This window comes from Apium graveolens, chromosome 9, assembly GCF_009905375.1.
Source record: "Apium graveolens cultivar Ventura chromosome 9, ASM990537v1, whole genome shotgun sequence".
Classification (NCBI taxonomy): Eukaryota; Viridiplantae; Streptophyta; class Magnoliopsida; order Apiales; family Apiaceae; genus Apium; species Apium graveolens.
The window spans coordinates 120,721,482-120,728,224 of NC_133655.1; the positions used below are offsets into that span (position 1 = coordinate 120,721,482).

Here is a 6,743-nt window from a genome sequence, read left to right on the forward strand (position 1 = left end):
GATTCTCTAAACGCGAGAGATGATCAACAACTTGATTTTCAGTTCCTTTTCTGTCCTTGATCTCTAGTTCAAATTCTTGGAGCAAAAGAACCCATCTAATCAATCTAAGCTTCAAGTTCTTCTTCGAGACGATATATCGAATTACAGCGTGGTCAGTGAACACTGTCACCTTAGTCCCAAGTAGATAAGATCAAAATTTCTCAAAACCGTAGACAATAGCCAAAAGTTCTTTCTCCGTAGTAGTATAATTCAGTTGAGCATCGTTAAGTGTTTTACTAGCATAGTAGACCACATGAAATACGTTGTTCTTCCTCTGCCCAAGAACTGCTCCAACTGCATAATCACTTGCATCGCACAGTATCTCAAAAGGCTCATTCCAATCAGGTGCGGTTATGATGGGTGCCATGATTAAACTCTTCTTCAATGTCTCAAAAGCTGCAAGGCACTAGTCATCAAATTTAAAAGGAACATCTTTCTCTAACAGGCTGCACAAAGGCTTTGAAATTTTCGAGAAATCTTTGATGTAACGCCTGTAGAAACCCGCATGACCAAGAAAACTGTGAATTTCCTTAACAGAAATAGGTGGAGGAAGATTCTCAATAACCCCGACCTTGGCTTTATCTACCTCTAGACCTTTATTAGAAGCCTTGTGCCCGAGAATAATGCCCCGACGTACCATAAAATGACATTTCTCCCAATTGACAACCAGATTGGTCTCAACACACCTCTTGAGAACATGTCCAAGATTTTGCAAGCATTCATCAAAAGAATCGCCAAAGACTGAGAAGTCGTCCATGAACACCTCCACATTCTGACCAATCATGTCAAAAAAGATGGCCATCGTACATCTCTGAAATGTGGTTGGTGCACACACAGACCAAAAGAAACTCGTTTGAAGGCGAAAGTACCAAATGGACAAGTGAAGGTAGTTTTCTCCTGATCTTCTGGAGCGATACAAATCTGATTGTAATCCGAATATCCATCCAGAAGATAGTAATACTCATGATCGGCCAACTTGTCAAGCATCCGATCAATGAAGGGCAATGGAAAATGGTCCTTCCTAGTGGCTTTGTTCAGCTTCCGATAGTTCATGCAGACTCTCCACCTCATGACTGTCTGTGTAGGGATAAGCTCATTCTTCTCATTTGCCACCACAGTAATTCCACCTTTCTTTGGTACGCATTGAACTAGGCTTGCCCATAAACTATCAGAGATAGGATAGATGATCCCTGCATCTAGCCACTTCATAATTTCCTTCTTCACTACTTCTTTCATGATAGGATTAAGTCTTCTTTGCTGCTCGACTGTAGGCTTGCTACCTTCCTCTAGCAGAATTTTATGCATACAATAAGAAGGGTTGATCCCCTTGATATCCTCTATAGTCCATCCAATTGTCGATTTGAACTCTCTCAAAATCCTCAATAGCTTTTCCTCATCACTACCTGAAAGGTCATATGCAATAATAACAGGCAGAGTAGATGCATCACCTAAAAATGCATACCTTAAATGCTCAGGTAAAGGCTTAAGCTCAAGAGAGGGGGCTTCCTCAATAGAAGGCTTGAGGCGTTTAGGAGCTTTGTTCAATTCTTCCATTCCAAGAGATTCAAAAGGCATATCAATCTTCCTTTTCCATGGAGAAGCATTCAAATATTGCAATTGTTCTTCACCTTCGTCATCTTCACTATCTGAATTCCCCAATAAGGCTTTTTTTAAGGCATCAGACCTTAGCAATTGATCAAGTTCCGATGTGTCCACCGAATCGACCAACTCCACTTTTAAGCACTCCTCATTATCATTAGGAAATTTCATAGCATTGAACACATTAAAGGTAACATCCTGATCCGGCACTCGCATTGTAAGCTCACCCTTCTGCACATTGATCAAGATTCAGCCAGTTTCCAAGAAAGGTCTTCCCAAGATTATGGGAATCTTCTTATTCTCCTCGAAATCAAGAATTACAAAATCAGCAGGAAAGATGAGTATATCCACCTTGACCAAAACATCCTCAACAATGCCTCGTGGATAAGTAATAGAACGATCGGTCAACTGCAAAGTCATATAGGTAGGCTTTGGATCCGATAAGTCCAATTTCTTGAAGATTGACAAAGGCATAAGAATGATGCTAGCTCCCAAGTCACATAAGCATTTGTCAAATGACACATTTCCAATGGTGCAAAGAATAGTGAAGCTTCCAGGATCTTTAAGCTTCGGAGGCAACTTCTGTTGCAGCACATCACTGCATTCCTCCGTGAGAGCAACAATCTCTAAATCATCTAGCTTCACTTTCTGAGATAGAATACCTTTCATAAACTTTGCAAAACTAGGCATCTGTTCGAGAGCCTCAGCGAAAGGTATGTTGATATGAAGTTTCTTGAACACCTCTAGAAACTTCTTGAATTGCTTGTCCAGCTCTTTTTTCTACAGCCTCTTAAGAAAAGGCGGTGGAGGATAGATCTGTTTCTCTCCTGTATTACCCTCAGGCAGAGTGTGCTCAACAGTAGTCTTCCTTGGTTCCACTTCTTCATCCTGTTGCTTTGCTTCTTTCTCAGCCCCAGCTTCTTCAGTTAACTCTTGAGTTTGTACGGAATTCGCAACCTTCCCAGACCTCAAAGTGATTGCCTTTACCTGCTCCTTAGCTTCCTTCTTTTCTGGCACTTCAGTGTCACTAGGCAATGTACCAGGTTGATGATTTAGCAAGGCATTGGCAATTTACCCAATCTGATTTCCAAGGTCTTGATAGAAACAGCTTGACTCTTACACATGAGCTTCAACTCCTCTAATTCATATTTTTCATTAGCTTGTTGCAGCTGGAGTTGTTGTTTTGGTGCATACTGTGGTTGCTGAAAACCAGGGGGTTGTACTGCTTAGCTAGATACTACTGATAAGGCTATTGAACCGCATTCTGAGCATTGCTCCAACTGAAATTAGGATGATTGCGGTTGTTGAGATGATAGGTAGCTGGCACAGGTTGCTGCGATCGTTGGAAGTTGCTCACGAACTGAGCTGATTCACTAGAAATTGCGCACTGATCAGTCTCATGGGCACTAGCACAAAGCTCATAGACACTAGTGATTTGATTAACTCCATAATTAGCCAAAGTGTCCACCTTCATTGTCAAGTCCTTAAGTTGGGCAGCTATAGCAGTTGCTGCATCCAACTCCAGAATTCCTGCTACTTTTCCCTGAGTCAGTCTCTGGGAAGGATTCTGGTACTCAATAGCAGCCATTAGTTTAATAAGTTCATAAGTTTCATCGTAGCTCTTAGCCCACAAGGCTCCTCCTGATGCTGCATCAAGCATGGGACTAGAAGTAGCACCCAATCCATTGTAGAAATAGTTGATAATCATCCAATCAGGCATGCCATGGTGTGGGCACTTCCTTAACATCTCCTTATATCGATCCCAAGCCTCACACAGAGATTCTCCAGTTTGCTGCGCGAACTAGGTAAGAGCATTCCTGATTGCTGCAGTTTTTTCCATTGGGAAGAATTTAGTGAGAAACTTTTGAGCAAGATCTTCCCAAGTGGTGATAGACCCTACTGGCAGAGAATGTAATCAGCACTTAGCTTTGTCCCTCAGAGAGAATGGGAAGAGTCATAGCTTGATAGCATCTTCAATCACATCATTGAACTTGAAAGTGTCGATGATATCCCTGATGTGCATGTTGGGGTCTTCGGTAGGAGAACCCCCAAACTGAACTGAGTTCTGTATCATCTGGATCATGATTGACTTGATCTCAAAAGTGTTAGCCCTGATGGCTGGTCTAATGATGCTAGACTGAATGTCATTAATCTTAGGCTTAGAATAGTCCATCAAAGCCTTTGGATTTTCCTCTTGATCACCCATAGCTACTACAATTGGCTCTTCAACTTTATCTTCTTCTTTTACCTTTTTTTCTTCCTCAAAAACTTCCCTACGAACTACCACAAGTTCTTCCTCAGCTTTATCAAGTGTTCTCTTATGAGTACGCGAACGCGTATGCATACACCCTCGCTAGATCACCTGAAATAAAACAAGGAAATAAATAAGTAACAATATCCGAGTCAATGAACTTTAACGACCACTGATGGAAAGCACATAAACTAATAATTAACACTGCAGTCCCCGGCAGCGGCGCCAAAAACTTGTTAGTCGCTAAACACGCGCTAATATTACACGCAAGTATACGAGTTCGCAAGTAGTATAAGATATAAATCAGATTCGATCCCACAGAGACTGTATTGGTTAACTAATCTACTCATACACTTAAGCAACAATGTATGGTTATTATTCAATGTTAAAACAAATAACAAATTGGGATTGTTTATAACTAAGAATTAAACTAATTATTGTAAGTACGAGAATAAGATAGACTAAGTTAATATATATATATCAAACATGGGATTCTAACTATATTAAGTACTTCATTCAATAGCCTTATTGTTCTTAACCTTAGCTTGCAATGGTGATGACACTAATCAGACAACACGAAACTGATAAATGCCAACTTTCATTGCACGAGTACCATTCTACCAGACATCCACAAAAGAGATAGAAGTTGAATAGGCACCAATTATATTGAGACCCTATATGTCTATAAAATTTGACAACATAACGGTTTAAGCACAAGTTATCTATATTGAGTACACAGGGCAAGTAAGATGGTTAAAATTATCTACAAATCATGCATAACAATACATGAACCTATGCTAGCATGGCAAGTTCTAAATCCTTAAATTCACTTTCGCTTCATTAAGAATTAACACACTATCTTATAAGTTCACGACGCTCACAAGACGAATACGCACAACCATAACTAGGATATCATACAATCACCACACACTAAGGCATCGAAACAATTTAACTAAAGAAATCCATAAATAAATCTGCTAGAACCCCATGATAACGATTAGCCCATAATCGAACTCATCGCCAACGTGGGTTCCAATGAAAATATGATATAGAAAACGTAGTCTTTATACGAATAAATAAACCAAAGTACAAACAAGATTAAAGATTCAGTAAAACAAGAAACTAGCATCCAAATTACAACTCAAAAAAAAGATTCATAAGAATAAACTAGATCGTCTTCGCCTTTGTTGAATTGTGCCCAAAAGGTCTCTTGCCGTCTTCTCCTTGCTTGATGTCTCTGAAAAATGACCTAAGTTATGTTTATATAGCAGTCCATGCATCCTAGGAGTCTAGCAAATCGCATTGTATTTGAATCAGCATTTTAATATCCCGACCCAGCGCGGGCGCGCTGACTTTCTGAGCTCCTGGCGCGGCCGCGCGCAACACCAACGCGGGCGCGCCTGCCTTCTGCCAAAAAATCTTTTTTTCTTCTTCTTTATTCCTTGCAGCTTCGAGCCAGTCTTTCAAGCTATTATTCCGGCACATCCTAAACACCAAATTAGCATCAAAACAATGCTAATTCACCTGATTCACGAAGTAAAGCCTGAAATGCAAAAATACTTGAAAACACGTTAAAACACAAATAACTTGAGTACAAATACACCAAATCAAAGCTTATTAGAGCATAAATAAGTGTCATAAATGCCACTTAACAATTATTGCATCTGACCTATCAGGTAGTGATGAGGAAAAACTCTTAAGAATTCTGTTAGAGTTCAAATCGGCAATTGGATGGACGATAACAGATATCAAGGGAATCAATCCTTCTTATTGCATGCATAAAATTCTGCTAGAGGAAGGTAGCAACCTACTGTTGATCAACAGAGAAGGCTCAATCCGATCATGAAAGAAGTCGTGAAGAAGGAAATTCTCAAATGGCTGGATGTAGGGATCATCTATCCCATTTCTAACAGTTCTTGGGTGAGTCTAGTTCAGTGTGTACCAAAGAAAGGAGGTATCACCGTTGTTGCTAAAGAGAAGAATGAGCTCATCCCTACTCAAACAGTCATGGGGTGGAGAGTTTGCACGGACTACAGGAAGTTGAACAAGGCCACGAGGAAGGATCACTTCCATCTGCCTTTTATTGATCAGATGCTTGACAGGTTGGCTGGGCATGAGTACTACTGTCTTATGGACGGTTATTCGGGCTAGAATCAGATCTGTATCGCTCCAGAAGATCAGGAAAAAACTACTATCACTTGTCCATTTGGTACTTTCGCCTTCAGAAGAGTTTCTTTTGGGTTGTGTGGAGCACTGACCATATTTCAGATATGCATGATGGCCATCTTCTCTGACATGATTGGTCAGAATGTGGAGGTGTTCATGGATGATTTCTCCGTGTTTGGTGATTCATTTGATGAGTGCCTGCAGAATGTTGACAACGTTTTTAAAAGGTGTGTTGAGACCAATTTGGTTCTCAACTGGGAGAAATGTCACTTTATGGTGCGACAGGGCATTATTCTTGGTCACAAGGTATCTAGTAGGGGTCTTGAGGTGGATAAAGCCAAGGTGGGGATCATTGAAAATCTTCCTCCACCAATTTCTGTTAAGGGAGTTCGCAGCTTTCTTGGTCATGCGGGTTTCTATAGGCGGTTCATCAAGGACTTCTCAAAAATATCTAAACCTTTGTGCAATCTTTTGGAGAAAGATGTCCCGTTCAAGTTTGATGACGAGTGCCTAGCTACTTTTGAGCTCTTGAAGAAGAGTTTGATCACGACACATATCATAACTGTACCTAATTGGAATGAACCTTTTGAGATGAAGTGCGATGCAAGTGACTATGCAGTTGGAGTAGTTCTTGGACAGAGAAAGAACAATATATTTCATGTGGTCTACTATGCTAGTAAGAATTATA

At 40.4% G+C, this 6,743-nt stretch overlaps 1 non-coding gene across 1 annotated transcript; it reads left to right on the forward strand.

Annotated features, from left to right (window-relative positions):
• Nucleotides 1-3,356: 3,356 nt before the first annotated feature.
• Nucleotides 3,357-3,463, forward strand: LOC141688360 (small nucleolar RNA R71). The gene has a single exon (XR_012561806.1). It is a non-coding gene; the product is annotated as a small nucleolar RNA R71 (small nucleolar RNA).
• The last annotated feature ends 3,280 nt before the right edge of the window (nucleotides 3,464-6,743 follow it).